General features: G+C 44.5%; 1 protein-coding gene across 11 annotated transcripts in view; it reads left to right on the forward strand.

The window, feature by feature from the left end:
• The first annotated feature begins 1447 nt into the window (after positions 1-1447).
• JADE2 (jade family PHD finger 2) overlaps positions 1448-17210 on the forward strand; it is a 1406581-nt gene continuing 1390818 nt past the window's right edge. For 6 of the 11 annotated variants that reach the window (XM_069652566.1, XM_069652563.1, XM_069652565.1 and 3 more), the window contains exon 1: positions 1449-1950. The gene's annotated coding sequence lies outside the window, so the exon portion shown is untranslated. Of the gene's footprint in view, positions 1951-2087; positions 2278-17210 lie in introns of those variants that run through there. The other 5 variants (XM_069652559.1, XM_069652560.1, XM_069652562.1 and 2 more) reach the window with 4 other exon arrangements.

A 17210-nucleotide genomic window follows, 5' to 3' on the forward strand; every position in this document is an offset into this window, starting at 1 on the left:
ATGGGCAGCGGTGCGCTGCGCTAGGATAGTGAACCACCAGGGAGCTCAAGTGGCAGCCGTGGGCTTGCCTCTTCGCCAGTGTGAGGTCTCCACTTTGCATGGAGTGCACGCACAGGCCTAGCAGCACCTGCCGCACAGAGACACAATCACTAAAGTCGTAGGTTGGGTAAAGACTGCTTTATTCACGCGCTCTGCGCGCCCACATAAACCTTGGTCAGCTGACCGTGCATTACACACAGCAGTGTCCCCTTGTCAGATGATCATGGGCAAGGCTACAGATACCATAGCTAATATCTACCATCTTTCTGAGATTGCTAAATAAATTAAAAATAAAAAGTACACTTCGTGTAACTGAGAAGTATGGCACACGCCAAAGTTAGAAAACACACAAGGGGATAGATAATACGGGCGCTGTAAAATACTGCTTCCTCAAAATCCAAGTTTGAATAGTGACTGAAATGAATACACAACCGTCCAATGTTTTCTTTACATGCGTCTTATGATCAATGCTGGGCTGTAATGTTTTTGGCTGCGGGGACTGGATATGGAGGCGGGTAGCAACGAAGCGGTAATGGTGGGTGTGATAGCTACATTATGGATCCTGACACAGCAGGGAGTGAAACATGCACAGGCTTTAAAGTATTCACAGATCCACCCCCTTAAAGTAAATGCCCAACGTCAAACAGATATCTTGTTGAGCTCTGTGGTGATCGGCTGCCCGATGATCGTTGTAGGATACAATTCCTGTATTTACTAATAAAAATGTACATTACACCTTACTTTAATTTCTTAAACTGTGTGTGCATTTGGTTACTCAAGTATTATTGAAAATAAACGGTTATGAAATAATACAGCCGTGTTGGAAAAGTCAGCGTCACGAGCACCACGCCCACAAAACATCCAGCTCTGGCAGCCGTTGTGTAACACGCGAGGGCGGTCAGAAATCAATAACGCATTTAATCCAAAACCTATCAAGCTGCCCTCGATCTCCGGCTCAGCTCTGGGTGCAACTCGGTTTTCGGTAGGGGAAAACCCGTCCCCTGACGTGGTAATACCACCTATTCAAAGAAGTGATTAAATAAGATGTTGGTTTTACTCGGAGATAAATAATGAATTGTTACTTTTTTTTTTATAAAGGAAAAGCTATACCAAAAACGTGTTGCGATTACATGGTATCCTTGAGTTTGGAGTGACCACCTTCACTGCCTGTTAACTTCTAGAACGCAAGAGCCGAGATCTGGCCCCTTTAAAAAAAAAAAACATAAGTTCGCAGGACCGATAAACGTCCCCGCTTTTCTCACTGTAACTTGCACTTGAGCTACATTTCTACCAAATACCCCTGTCTAGCATCCACCTCAAAACGGGTCGATCGGTTGGGGTTTGCACGTTTCGTTTTGAAAGTGACCAGTCTTTCTCTTTTGACGCAGGAAGAAATGGGGAAATTTTAAGTACGTCATTAATATGGCGCCAAAAGATTTTTCAAGTCGGAGGCTTGGTGTGCAAACTGCAGCAGCCAGCCTACTGCTGCGTGTTTGTCGCTAGAACTAAAAGAAACGAGAGTGTGGGTGAAGAGAAAATAGTGGGGGGGAGTGGGCTTTTTCTCACATCCGTTCAGAAACCGACCTGATCCGACTTGCAACCCGAACCCTACGAACTGCGTGTGTGTGTGTTTATATCCTTGCATCAGGAAGAGCTGCGAGGAGGAGGAGACTCGCATTCAGATGTCAGTCCATGCCCTTACCTAGGTCCCTGAAAAGGGAGGAAACCCTTGAGGATTCAAAGCGATATTTCATTTTGGGTTTGTTTTTTGCTGGGCGTTTCACCCCCCCACCCCTCCAACACCGAGGATCCCTAATCGGTTGGATTTGACAGCAGCGGCCATCTCCTTTGGAAGCGTTTCATTTCTTTCCCAGAGACATGGAGTTAGTTTGTATCCGTTCCTAGGAAGAGGTATTCTTATATATTTTTTTCTTTTAAAGGATTTACTGTGTGGTGGTCCCGGATTTAGTCCTTGCATGTTTTTTGAGTGCTCTGATAGTAGTAGTATGTTTTGTATTTCCGTTGCATCCTCTCACTGGCTGGAACCCGGGGACCTCTTCTCTTCGAGCCTTTGATGAGGGTGGCACGGTAGGTAAAAATAGCTCCGGCGAGTGCTCGGGCGGCCTCTTTGGCATTCTAGCACGTCGCTGCGTTGGAGGATCGGAAGGGGGTGTGCGTTGGGCAGGGATGCCGCATGCTGCTGCCCCGGATAGCGGTCTTGGACCAGGACGGGACGAGGTAAACAGCAACTTTTACTGTGCTTAGGTGCTGAGTATTTACTGTGGGTGAGAGTAACGTATCCCGCATCCATACACTTTTAAAACTGTCGGAGAACATGGAGGACTGTTAGTTTAGGAGGGGGTGGGGGCGGGACTGGGAGGTAAACAATGTTGAACACTGTCGTTGCCCCTCCGCCCCCATGAATCCAGGGGCATTTGTGCTAGGCAGCTTCTCTTGAGATGCGGTTGGTAGTTTCGAGGTTTGAAAATGTACCTGCTGCTGACGTGTAATAAAAAAAATATATACAATGTACCTATGAGCTGGATTTGTAATGCATCAACCCTAGTTCGAAAAATGGTGCTGGTCCCAGCGTTTGTGTGTTCTAGGCACTTTGTAGTTCGTGCTACGCAGCACATATTTTTTAACCGTTCGGGGTCTCTTGCCTCAAGTGATACTTACAGTATGACTGAGTGATGCACTTGCATTGGTGATCGGGCCCCTCCCCTCACCACACGTGATTTGAAGGGTGCACGGTGTTAAGTTTGCATCACGAGGCATCCTGAGCCGCCGTGTTGACAATGCGTGAGGATGCTGCGCAGGCTGGACAGTGGAAATGTACAGCAGCAAGTGCTGCCTGCACGCTTTGGAGGGGACTGTAGGGGGAGTGGCTGTTTACCTTCTCCAAACTCTCACGGCTTACCAAATGACTCCTCTGGGGGCGTCTCGCTACTGCATCACTCGTATCATGTTCCTCCCTCGAATTGGCATGACAAGAATTCTCCTCACATGCAAACACACGGTGCATACCTCCTGCTCGCGCACAAACCAACCCTCAAACCACAGGTTAGGTTACCGCACTTTGATCTTTCCATTACCCACAGCTTAGATGTAACCCTTCCTCTTGACGCCCCCCCTCGTTAAGCTCTAACACTCGCAAGCATTTACAACCACATTTTAAGCATTTGTGACATGGATAGCTCTCAACCATTTATGTCGCAAAGGCGGGTGAAAACACCCGATTTTGTTTTTGGCGTGCGAGACGTCCATTGGAATTAATGGGCGTGCAGGAGGCTTGGCGGGTGAGTCAGCCCTTTACAAGACGGGTGACACCCGCCAAAAGCGTGAGTTGAGAGCTATGGACATGGTCAGCCCCGACTGCATCACCAGCTCTGATCTCCACACTGCACATACGCAACCCCCGGTCTTCAAACCACTCCTCCGCGCACGTTCCCATTCCCAACAGTGTTGTCGCCGGCGTACCCACGCCCCGTTAACCCTGCCTCTTTAACATGACATCCACCCTGCCAGCTCTTGCCCTCCCTACGCATTAACATTACGGTTACCCACACTTGCAGCCCCGCCCTCCATTACGTGACACCCACACGGCCAACTCCCGCCCCGCTCCATGCATTACAATGCCCCTCCGCCCTTACGCGTTACGCACATCCCTCCTCCCTTGCCAAGCTCCGCACATACGCAGTTTACCATCCATCATCGCAGGCCCTGCTGCTAATACACACTTGTCCTCTTTGACATCGTGGCTTTGCTGACGCAGAACACGAAGCAGCATCTGTGGGAGGCCAAGGGGAGCATTTGTTGGACTATAAAATCAATGGAAGCACTACGTTTAATGATTTTGATAAGCGTTACTTTTTAACGGCAGGGCGCATCTGCATTTTGGAACTAGATTTAATTTCACCCGTATACGAGCTCGTGTTCCCCACCCATGCGCCTAAATGCCTCCACGAGTAGTCCATTTTCACTGTTGGTGCTAATTATAATTAACCCCTTCAGGGCGGTTTTAGATCTATGTCAAATCCACAAGCCGTAACGTATTTATGACCACTCGTGGATTCGTTGTTTTATGCGTAAAACCGTATTGTTTTCTCGCCTTTCCTTTAGAATCATTCGTTTTGTTTGTAGTAGTGATACTTATTGATATTTGCGACTTACTGCCGCTGTTATGGCTTGAAAGGACTGTGATGATTGGCAGAGCATACGTGGAAATAAATGCACTATTTTCATGCGAGAATATAAACGATATTTGTATGCAAATATTATATTAAGCGTAATATGTAGTGTTCCGAGGCAGTGTGGAATGCTATAGCAGTCCGTGTGTGGCAGCTGGACCAAATTGTTTAATAGGGCTCATCCTATTCAAATGTGGGGGATAAGTGAGTCTATACATCCCATGAGTAACGGTCTACATTCGAGTTCTGCAGAACTTCACAAACATGCACAATAAATGACATTCAATTACATGCACATTTGGTAGACATGTCAACAATACCTTGCACTGTATATCCACTTGTCCAACCGATGCCCAGTCCCACTGTACTATGACAAGTAAACTGAATTTAAGTGATTTGCAAAGTTTTTCTTATTGCATGATAGACGGGTATGGGAAACATGATTGTACTCAGAAAACGTGCATACAATGGTTAATCTCCCTTGCTAGTGAGAGAGGGTTTATATTCTATTAGAGACAAGGAGGTGAATATTATGCATACAATCTTTACTTCTGACACCATAGCAGCAAAGAAAAGAACGAAACAAAACAAGATTCATTAACTTAAACTGAAAAGAACAGCATTTCAGTGATAATAAAGGGAGGAATCCCCCTTCCATGATGAAGGGCAGATCCTGTTAGCAACCAATAGGCAGAGACCCTCCCCCATATAAGTCCTTTCCTCTAGTATCATATCCTTATCTGTAACTGCACCACACCAGACGCCATCCCTGAAGATTAGACACAGTAGCACGGAAAACGCAAAACATGACCAGCTCCGGGACCTTCTTATACCGCACCATACTGGGGCACTCGAGAAACCTCCTTGACTGGATCACCTCACCCCGAAGCTGCATGCAAAACAAACAGAAAATGGTGGGTGGGATAATACTCGTCTCCTTGTCTTTAATAGAATCTAAACCCCCTCTCACATTAGTGAGGGGATTAACCATTTATATCAAGACAGGAGGCTTCATATTATGCAAATTTAAAGCCCTTGCATCGCTTTAATTGCAACATTATAAATAGGGGTATGGTAAAATGTCTTGAATGTGGACTGCCTGGACCAATCAACTGCTTTTTAAAATTATGTTCCAGACCTCCCCCCAGGAAGGCGGCTTTTGAAGCCATAGCACCCCTTAATGAATGCACCCTAAAGGAAGAACTGTCAATACCTGCTTCCTTCATGACCCACCTGGCTAAAGTGGCCGTGGACACAGGTTTATAGTGCTTTCTGTGAAAAATAAGCAGCTGAGAGGTACCCAGAGACCTAAGCCCCTCTGTCGTTAACTCAAAACATTTTAAACATTTGCGCCACACACAGTTTCAGATCTTCTGAAAATGCTGTGTATGAAATGGAAGAAATCATGCATTTAGTTCTCCTAGAAACAAAGAAGATTACCCCTGCGGGGAAAACACTTTATTATCAACATCCAAAGCCCTGATGTTTGATGGAGATGAGACACAGTAACATGAGCAACTTAGAGAAAAGTTGTTGCAAAGATAACTCGTCATTATGGGGCCAAGAGCGAAATAAGTCCAAGACCATATTAACGTCCCAATGGACGGAATACCTAGCCTTAGGAAGGACCTTAATGCAAATAGACATAAGGGCATTACGTGCTAAGAAGTGCCTGCCCACTGGTTCTCCTTTCACTAGCACATAGCCATCTGAAATGGCTGACCTGAACCTGTTGATAGTTCGTTTTAATGTTTTTTATTTTGATTAGTTATGGTCGATATAACTCGAGCTTTCAACATCTACAAAACAAAAGTTCATAAAATCATCATGTTTACAACCTTCCATTCTAATGAATTTACAACAATTCATTGTTTCTCTGATAATAAAATACATTGATTCATATATGCATGCAACAGTATTATCATGACAAATAATCACAATGTAAATGTTCTTACTTATACAATGTCATGACATGCTATACTCTTTTCTATAAGTCTTGCAGGAATTTGTTTTTTTTTTGGAGAGAATTTATAATGGCATAACGGACTTTCTTGTCAGTATGAAATATAGCATCCCATAGCTTGTCAGGTGTCATAATTGTATATTCTTCAAAATGATGTTTTAGATGACTAATTCTATGAGATGACAATTCAATACATTCAACCATTAGATGTTTCATGGTTTCAGGAGTTCTGTTACAGAACTAGCAATTTAGCTCTTCTACAGTGATCTTTTTCCACCTGTAAAGTAATTCCTTCGTAAACCAAATGTTTAGCCTAAATCGCAAAATGTCAGATTGAAAATCAGAATCGCAAGATAAGATTCCGGTCTACTATATCTTTTTAAGCGAAATGGATTTTGCTTGAATATTTGGATTTTCATACAGCATTTCCTGGTTTGAATCCAGTCATATAACCAGATTTTATATTTAGCTTTATCAGGATTTTCGGTCAATAGCAATTCTGATATACCTGCCCCATACAGTAACTTTTGTGCTTGTAAGCGCCATGTGTTGGGAAATTTATCACCTGATATTTTAAGATAATTTGATACTCTATTAAATAGACCATTACTATGATGTCCCATTAAACATTTTCTATACGATGCACAGAGTTTCCATTTATAAAGGGCATATAATGATATCAACCTCAGTTCATGTCTAATAATAGCTATTGATTCAGACCTAGGCAAGCCAACGGCTTTCTTCCAATAGGAGGATTCGAATCTGGACCAACATTGATATGGCTGATATTCTTTTGATTATATGCCATAGAGTATTATTGGAACCAACTTTTGCTTGTAATATATTAACAGCTGTATGCTAAATTTACAAAATTTGGCCCTTATTATGAATGCTTTCGATTGAGCTGTAAGTCGATTTGTTTGCATCTGATCTTCATAGGGGTTATCTCGCGGATGGTTATCCACACATATTCCTAGGTATGTATAGGAAGACACTTTCTGTAAATTGGTATTTTGTATTCGCCATTGATAGTTCTTACCTCTTTGTTTTACAGTGCTTAATTGCATCACTTGCGTTTTTGTTGTATTAATATCAATATAGTTTTTTTGAGCATATTGATCCAAGGCAACAAGCAATGCTCTTAGACCTCTAAGCGTCTTGGAGATGAGAACCATGTCGTTGGCATATAACAGCCAGCTGATTAGTCTATCTTGAAGTTTAGGAGCATCTAATGTTAGATTTTTAAAGGAAGAGCCTACACCTGAAATAAAAAAGTTAAACAAAGCAGACGTTAACAGACAGCCTTGTTTCAAACCACGATAGGTCTCAATTGGGCTGGTCAGCAGGCCATCATTCCTTATCCTAACTTGTATCATTGTTGCGGTGTGAAGTTCAACTACCTGTTTTAGAATGAACCAAGGGCACCCTTTTTCCAAAGGTTTTATATACAACAGTTCTCTGAAGACTATATCAAAAGCTGCCCGAAAATCCACAAAGGCCACATATAGGGCTTGGTTTTGTTGTCTTCCGTGCTGAATTATAGTATTTAAAGATATTAAATTGATGTCTGTTCCCATTCCACGAACAAAACATGTTTGAAATGGATCTCTCAATTCTGTGTCATCAAGCCATTTGTTAAATTCAGCTAAAACTAGCCTTGCAAAGATTTTCCCGGGGCAATCAAGTAGCACAATTGGCCTATATGCACTAGGATCTAGACTATTTCCTTTTTTAAAGATTGGTAATATAATTGAGGATTTCCTTGATGGAGGAAGAGAACCAGTTTGCATAACATTCATGAAGATCACATGCAGTATTTGGGCCCATTCCCTTTTGTTACATTTCATCATGGAATTATGCAGTCCGTCCGGGCCAGACGCCCTAGATGAACTCAGTTTGGATATACACTCTTCGATATCAGAGATCTCGATGGAAAATTTAGGATCAATTGTTATTCTTTCCAAAGCATCAGTTAATTCCAAGAAAGGGGATCGATACATTGCTATAATGGGCTCTACGTGCACATTCAGTTATTGGATTAATTTGAACTGTATTTTGTGCTTGATGGGTGACTCCATTAAGGAGCGCCCATATACCTGCTGAGGATTTCAGTATGATTTGTCTCATCATGGCTTCACCATCGTTTTGATACTGATATGCTCGCCTCTTCTTTAACTAGCCTTTGTAAGTGGACTTCAATTGTTTTATCTCTACTGCTCTTATAACAAGAGTAACATTATTCATTAGGCGAATATTTTTTCGTAAAGTTGCTTTTTTTATTTTGGTTCATAATCAAAAGCATGAAGATGTCCATTATTGGGCCCCTGTACAGTAGATCCACCTTTCTTAAATAGCTGCATGGAGCTCACATAACACAGCTGTTCCTGGGGAGCATTATATTGATTTTGTTTTGTCAGTAATTCTTGAAATTGAGCCATATTTCTTTTATTCCATTTCACTCGATTCATCGAATTATTGACTGTCAAATTTGCCATATGTTGATTTATTTTTGGTTGTTGTTGAAAGTCTAACCAAACCCATACTAGACACAGTTGGTTATGGTCACTCCATGCAGATGTTTTACATTCAACGATTTTACATTGAGAAATCTCATATCTGCATATAGTCCAAATAAGCCTATTGATCTTCCCTATGCCAGGTTTTAGCCGGTGGAATATCTCCTACACATGTACCATTCAAAGTTCTATAGTTCCTCTCAGCCACCACAGTGGCATAACATTCTTCCTCTGGTGTTTTGTTTTAACTCATCATTCGTTATTAGATGTAAATGTAGGTATCCCATCACTAAAGTATGGTCAATAGTCTTGTCTAGCATAAGCGTATCCAAAATTGCATTTAGATGTTTAAAAAAGTTTTCTGTGATAAGATGTTTCCTTCCCCAGTATATGTAGTATAAAATTGAATCCTGAAATTCCCATCTTTCTTAAAAGCCATGAGGAGTCCTGCAATGGGCCTGCCCTGAATGGATTTTAAAGCTGGTACAGTTAGAATGTTATACTGGTCCCATATAGGGGTATCTAGGAGCCAGGTTTCCTGAAAAACTATGATGTCGTAACTGAATAGAGCATTACATTCAGCGTTAATAAAATGTCTGTGGCTCTGCGTGTTCCATGATATTAACTTAATTTCATCCCCCGCTCGCATTGTTATAATCTCTGATTTAGTGCTTTGCTTTTCCATTTATTTTGTATTATATTCTTTTCTTCGTTCCGCATATGTCCATAAATTCTTGCTTCTTCCTTATTTTTTAGTAAATCCTGACTTAATAGGAAGCCCATATCATAAAGGGCAGAACGTGCTTGCCAGAGAGTGTTTAATACCACTCCTGATTGGATATATAATCTTACTCCCCAAGATTTTTATCATCAGTAAATTCAATCAAACTGATGACGCTAGGTCTTCTAGTGCCGATATATCTGAGCAGATGTTTAGTATGCTTGCTCGATTTAGGACATATGTCAGGTTTTGGATCAATACAAAGAAGTTAGGGTACCTAGTCAAAAACATCAATTCAAGCAAACCCATTGCTACGATTATGAAATTGTATCCAAGAATCGACAGTTATGTAGTAACATGCGTGCTCTAAAAGCTCGGCAAAGTATTAAAACCAAAAAGGAAATAAAAAAATGAAAAAGAAATTATAAAAACTGGATACAATCGCATAAGGTAATTATGTCCCAAAATGATGCAGAACACATGCAGGCTAGCATGATGAATAAAACCTCAAAAGAATTTTGGGCCATCATAAACAACACTGAAGCTCGCCAATTTGCCCTAACAAGCGTTATGGTGAACGAAGAACAATGGATAGAACACTACACGACTCTCCTTAAACAACAGAAAATCTGCGACCAAGAAACATTTGATGAAGACAGACCATGGAACATTATAATTACCAGAGATGACATAATTCGGAACATCAAAAGATTAAGCTCCTCAAGGGCTCCTGGCCTGGACGGCCTGACAAATCATACATTAAAACAAAATCCCGATGAGTGGGCCGACATGTGTGACATCCTATTCGAGATCATCTTAAGAGAAAGGAGAATTCCAGCATCCTCGAAGTGCGCGGTCATAGTTCCAATTTAAAAAAAAAGGAATTCGCAGACCCTGAAACCTACAGAGTAGATTACACGGTAGAGAAGGAACCCCCGGTTACCGACTCCCCTGTCGACAACCAACCGCTCCTGAATGAAGTTCTGTCTCGAGCAGCAGAACATTTCCAAATTGACACCCAGGGTGCTCAAGAGGAGAGGGACTTCGCCGAGGAGTCAGTGGGAGAAAGGAGGCCTGTTGCTCAGGCCATCCCTATCCCTATCCTTAAGTGTATTCAGAGAAGAATAGACCCTTCACTTGTAAATCCTAACCTCACCAGGGCAGTGAACCCCAGGATTGAGAAACTTTTCAGGGCAGCCCAATCAGACCCACTGTATATAAGGGGACATCTGAAGCCGGACTCCCTGGTTGTTTGTAGGGGGACGCATTTCCAACTTCACCCAAGCTTGGGAAGGGATCACATCAGACAGATGGGTGCTGTCCACAATATCCGCAAGGTACTGCATAGAACTGTTAGAGCATCCCCGAAACCATCCTCCACGACAAAAAATACATTCTTTGGACCACCAGAAGATCCTCCTAGAGGAGATCGTCAATCTTCTAGCAAAGGACGCGATAGAACTCGTCCCGGCACACCAGGTAAACAAGGGTATTTATTCAACTTACTTCCTTGTGCCAAAAAAGATTTAACAATGCGCTCAGTATTGGATTTACGGCCCGCAAACAAGTATGTCAAGCCCCAAAAGTTTTGCATGACTACTCTCCAGGAGGTAATCCCCCTCCTAAAAAAAAAAGGGGGATTACATGGCAACATTGGACATGAAAGATGCCTATTTTCATGTTCCCAGCGCACAGAAAGTACTTGCGCTTCAAGGTGGACAGTCGGCACTACCAATTCAAGGTACTGCCCTTCGGGATAGCTTCGGCTCCAAGGGTATTCACCAAGGTACTGGCGGTGGCGGCAGCACACCTACGCAGGGAGGCAATCCCGGTGTACCCTTACCTGGACGACTGGCTCATCACGGGGAGACCCCAGTAATTTGCAGAACAAACATTCAAAGGACAATCGACCTCCTCTTCGAATTGGGCTTCTCAATAAACGAGAAAAAGTCAAGTCTGGTGCCAAGCACCTCCAAACAGTTCCTAGGAGCTATCCTAGACACTCAAGAGGGGTTGACCTTTCCTTTCAAGGAAAGAATTCGGAATATACTGCTGCAAATTCCGCAATATCAGTCCGGTTGCCAGATAACGGTACGCAAAGCAATGCGTTTGCTGGGCATGATGGTGTCATGTATTTACCTGGCCCCCCACGCGCGCCTGCGCATGCGTCCCATGCAGGAATGGTTGGCGAAACAGTGGTCTCAGGCAAGTGGTCAGTGGGACTATCTAGTGGTCGTTTCGCCAACACTTGTACAAAACTTTCACTGGTGGACAAGAGAAAATCTGTCCAAGGGGAAACCCTTTTACGATCCCGAAATACAGGCGGTAGTCACAACCGATGCATGCCTGACAGGGTGGGGAGCTCACCATCTCCACCACACAGCTCAGGGTCTCTTGTCTCATTCAGTGGCCAAGAATCACATCAACCTGCTAGATCTTCTGGCAGTATTCAGAGCTCTTCAAGCGTTCGAGCCCTACCTGCTAAATCTGTCAGTGCAAATCCGGATGGACAGCACTACAGCCATGTTTTACCTGAACAAGCAAGGAGGGACTTGTTCGCCAAATCTGTCCAAGCTTGTCCAGAAAATTTGGATATGGGCACTCAGACGGAACATCTTCCTGTCGTCGCAACATGTTCCAGGAGATCTCCATTCTCTAGCGGATGCTCTGAGCAGAGACCCCCTCCCAGAGGAACACGAATGGTGTCTACACAGAGAAGTTATAGAAGATATCTTCTCTCAGTGAGGTTTCCCCACTATAGACCTATTCGCCACAAGCGAAAACAGACAATGCCCAGGATTTGCATCCAGGTTCCCCCAACCAGACTCCCAGGGGAACGCCCTGTGGATGAACTGGTCAGGAATGTTTGCGTACGCTTTTCCACCAACTCCTCATCAGGAAGGTGGTCAACAAGATGAACAGAGAATCGATGACGCATGTCCTGGTTGCTCCCATGTGGGCGAGACAACCGTGGTTCCCACACTTACGCAGATTAGCGGTGTGCGAACCCATCAAACTTCCGGCCTGGTACAACCTACTGTCCCAGCACCAAGGTCAAACAGTGCATCCTCAACCCAACGCAATGAACCTGGCAGCATGGCTCCTGAGGTCATAGAGTTCGGACATCTCAATTTACCACAGAAGTGTATGGACATCCTAAAAGAATCTAGGAAGCCAAACATGAGGCACTGCTACTTTGACAAATGGAAGAGATTCGTTATCTGGTGCTAGAATAAACAAATCAACCCAGTTGATTGCACTCCTTCCACTATTGTTACAGACATGCTCCACCTGCTGGATGCAGGACTGGTTTTTAACTCACTGAAGGTACACCTGGCAGCTCTGTCGACATACACCACTTCCCATAACAAGGTGTCGTGGTGGAAAGTACCAATAGTTAAAGCCTTCATGGAAGGAGTAAAAAGACTTCACCCTCCTATTTCAACCCCACCACCAGGATGGGACCTTAATGTGGTGCTATCTAAACTCATGGGCCCCCCATTCGAACCCATGCATAAAAGCAGTCTCAAACACCTGACTTATAAGACAGCCTTCTTAGTAGCAATTACATCTATAAGAAGGGTCTGTCGGTGCAAGATCCCTTCTTTACTTTCCATAAAGATAAACTGGTTTTACGCACACACCCTAGGTTCTCACCTAAGTTCCAAATTCTATGTGAACCAGTCCATCGAGCTTCCGGCTTTCTTCCAAGATCCACAAAGCTCGGCTGAGGTGAAACTACACACCCTAGATGTGCGTAGGGCGGTCCTCTACTATGTAAACAAGACCAGACCGCTAAGGAAAACAAACCAGTTGTTTGTCTCCGTAGCTACAGGCAGAGAGGGGGATCGCGTCTCTAAAGGTGCCATCTCCAAGTGGATTATTAACTGTATCCAGCTGTGTTACTCCCTTTCTGAAAAAACTCTGCCTTTCACGCCGAGAGTCCACTCTACAAGAGGCATTGGGGCCACTCTGGTTTTCATTGCAAATGTACCCCTTGACACCATTTGCAAAGCATCTACTTGGAGCTCTATTCACACTTTTACTCAGCACTACTGCATTGACACCCATTCCAAGACAAGATACACAAGTGGGACAAGCGGTTCCAAGACATTTATTTGCTCATGACCCTTCTCACATCCCACCTCCTTCTTCAGGTACTGCTAGCTAATTTATGCACAGCATGGGATCTAAGCATATTCCACAAGCCTCAGAAGGGATACATTACTCACCGTAATCGTATTTCTGATGCTTGTATCTGCTTAGATTCAAATGCGACCCACCCTTCCTCCCCTCTGAGAGAAGGCGCATGGATGCTTGTAGTCTTACCTTTCTATCTATCTGCTTGGATTATCTGTACTCGCACTTCTCTTCATGTCAGAAAAAATACAATCTGAGGGTCCTACACGCGTGAGGGATCATGGGTACAGTGGACGTCACACTAGGGATAGTATTACTGGCATGCCCTGTGTCGACGCCCATTTTCGAGTTTCGAAAAACAAACTGTAATACTCTGCAGCTTCTACTAGATGTCGGCCTATGCACAGCATGTGAATCTAAGCAGATACAAGCATCAGAAATATGATTACGGTGAGTAATGTATCCCATATATATATATATATCACACAACCCGTGGTAGCGGGCGTGTAGTAATGGTTACGTTGGTAAACCCATAGGAAGACCACTTTTTGGGCGGCTTTGCTCCCCGTAGACGAATTTGGCAAAAACTTTTGTGGAGGGGGGGGGCAAAAGTTAGAGGGGGGGGGTCCAACATTTTTTTTTTTTCTTCCATAGACTGAATGGCCAAAAACGTTGCGCACGCCTACAGGCTGAACGGCTGGACGGATTTTAACCAAAATTGTGGCAGGAGCGGGGGCTTGGTTTCGAAAGCGTGTTTTTGTGCGTTTAGTGGAAATTCCGACCAGTACTTTTGTTGCAAAGAACTGAAATGTACGTCTAAAAAAATGTGATATCTGGCTCTGCTGACTCATTTCCCTGTTCGCTCCGCGGACAAAAGTCTAATTGGCTTGCAGTACGCCATGATGTCGGTGAACATTGGACACGGCCAGTGGTTGGCTGGAGGGAAGCGTGCTGTGCGTCAATTTTTGGGAAACGCTGCCATGGTGTATCGGAGGACAGTGCCGCGCCGGAAGGGCCTGGAAAACATACTTTACGCCATGTGGTGGTGGTGGGAAGAAGGGATGGAAAGGGTGGGGGAGTGAAAAGTGGTTCATCTGATTTCTCATTAGGTGGAAAGAAGACAGTGGTGTGCCCGCAGTAACCGTGCGTATTGCGCCAATTTGCGGGTACTTCCACAGGCAACTACCTTGTATGGTGAATGCAGGCAGCCTGCGTTACGGCACGATAGCTGGTGCGGTGACCTCTTTCCGTGGTGACTGATGGCAGATCAATGGCAGAAGGGGAGTGCATTGCACATGACACAAACATTTTAACATACAGTTTACTATGGTGTGTTGCGTGCGGTAAGGCCGTAGGCCCTTTGATGCATGGGTGGAGGCCTTTCACCAACAACTATGTGCCTTGGTTGCCTTGTGTGTGTGGTTTGTCAACAATTGCATACACTGTTGTTTCCATGAGTGTGCAGATTGTTAGCTCATCCTACAGTGTGTAGTCCATGGCTGGACCGTATGGAGTGAACAGTTGCTTCGGTACTGTCGATTGAGCAGAGTGCAGACTGCTGTCTGCACCATGAAGTATTGGTTTTCTGCACCTATTACAGTGCTGGGAGCAGGGCCACTGTTGTGAAGATTTTGTGGTTGGGTTGGCATTAATACAATGCTATGCGAATATAAGTGGGTAGGGGTGCCGGACCCTGTGGTATGTTTGTGGATTCTGCTAACTGTTACATGTGTGAATGCATCGCTGTATTATGGTGCGGGGTTTGGGTAGAAGTGTTGCTGCCTATGTTACGTTTGTGGATTGTGGTACCTGGCCACATGTTCACCTGCATGGCTCTGGTATGTTGTGCTGGGTGTGGTCAAGGCCTACACTGTTGGGTGCACGGCGAAAGGCCATAGGCCATTGGCCATGCACCCAAGAGCCTAGGCCTTCACCACAGCCACCACAACATAATGCAGCCATGCAGTTTTACCTCTGCATCTCTCCGAGGGTGGTAACCTTCAAAGAATGGTTGTGGAGGACATTTTAGATGTGGTAGAACAGCAGAAGTGAGCTGGTATGCGCACGTTACCATATGGTGTAGGTTATTGCACGTGTTGCACATTAGGGAGCCACATGCGACCATTTGCGTTTGCTATGGTTTGCCCTTTATAACACCCTTCCTATGGTACGTTTGTGGATTGTGGTACGTGGCCACATGTTCGCAATCATGGCTCTGTTATGTTGTGCTGGGTGTGGGCAAGGCCTACACTCTAAGGTGCATTGCCAAAACTGTAGACCATGCACCCAAGAGCCTAGACCTTGACGATAGCCACCACAACATAATGCAGCCATGCAGGTTTAACTCTGCATCTCTCCAATGGTGGTGGTGACCTTTCATGAATGGTTGTGGAGGACCTTTTAGACTTGGTAGAACGCCCGAAGTGAGGTGCTATGCGTACATTACCATATGGTGTTGGTCATTAGGGAGCCACATGTGAGCATTTGCGTTTGCTATGGTGTTTCCCTTATAAGACCCTTGCTGTAGGAAGTGCTTTAAGATATTGCGCCACCAAAGAAAGTCCTCAGCATCACAAATTTCAAATATGGACAATGTACACAGCCACCCACATACCGTTTACCACACCCAAGGCAGCGTCATGCAGCTATACATGCAAACATGTGGCCAGGGTGAAAGTTGGCAGGCTCAATTGCTGTTGGGGAGTGCATTGCAGATGACATGAGCATTTAAACATAGGGTGTACTATGGTGTGTTGAGTGTGGTGAGGCCCTAGCATCTTGGATGCATGGCTGGATCCCTTGCACGACAACTATGTGGCCTGCTTGCAAGTAGGTTGGCCATTGTTGCTTTCAGTGTGTGGTTTGTGAGCATTGCATACATTGTTGGTTCCATGGGTGTGGTGGTTGTTAACACATCCTACAGTTTTTAGTCCATGGCTGTAGCTTATGGCGTGAACACTCCTGCTGTGTGCCCACTGAGTGCTGTGTTGAAATACTGTGTGTACAGAAGTGGATAGGCGTGAACTGGATACTTTATGTGCTTGGGTAGTGTGCATTGCACAGATTACTGACTACTGTACTGCACTTTGAAGTATTGGTTCTTTGCACTTCCTGGAGTGCTGGGAGGAAAATAAATATTGCTACCTGTACATAGTGGTGGTGGGTGCCGCTCTGGGTGAATCTGGAGGCTGAAAGCGTGGATACTTTTGGCAAACTTTTTACTGGAGGTGGTTTAAAAGCACACGAGATGTGTACTGTAAGTGTGTAACGGTACATATAGAGTGCTGTACAGAAATTACAGTGTTCGATGCAGAGGTCTTGGATGTGATTGCTGCATGCCTGTCTGACTGTTTGATAGTACCTAACGAGGGAGAGCTGGAAAAACAAATGTGGAAAGGGAAGAAGGCCTGTCCCTGCTTTACTGGGGCGCTGCCCTTGCTATAGCTGTGAAAGCGCACGTGCCACATTCTGCCCTTCTCAGCATGGTGGGCATGGAAATGGAACTGTGGGGATTCAAGTGTCGAGGGTGTGCTTCACAGGAAGGGGCGGTATTATTTTTTCCCCAATACTCTTTTTAGTGAGGTTGGCATAGATGGAGAGAAATAGAGTACTGATCGTGGGTGATACCTTTGTGCAAGATC

This window comes from Ambystoma mexicanum, chromosome 3p, assembly GCF_040938575.1.
Source record: "Ambystoma mexicanum isolate Mex_15411 chromosome 3p, UKY_AmexF1_1, whole genome shotgun sequence".
Lineage (NCBI taxonomy): Eukaryota > Metazoa > Chordata > Amphibia > Caudata > Ambystomatidae > Ambystoma > Ambystoma mexicanum.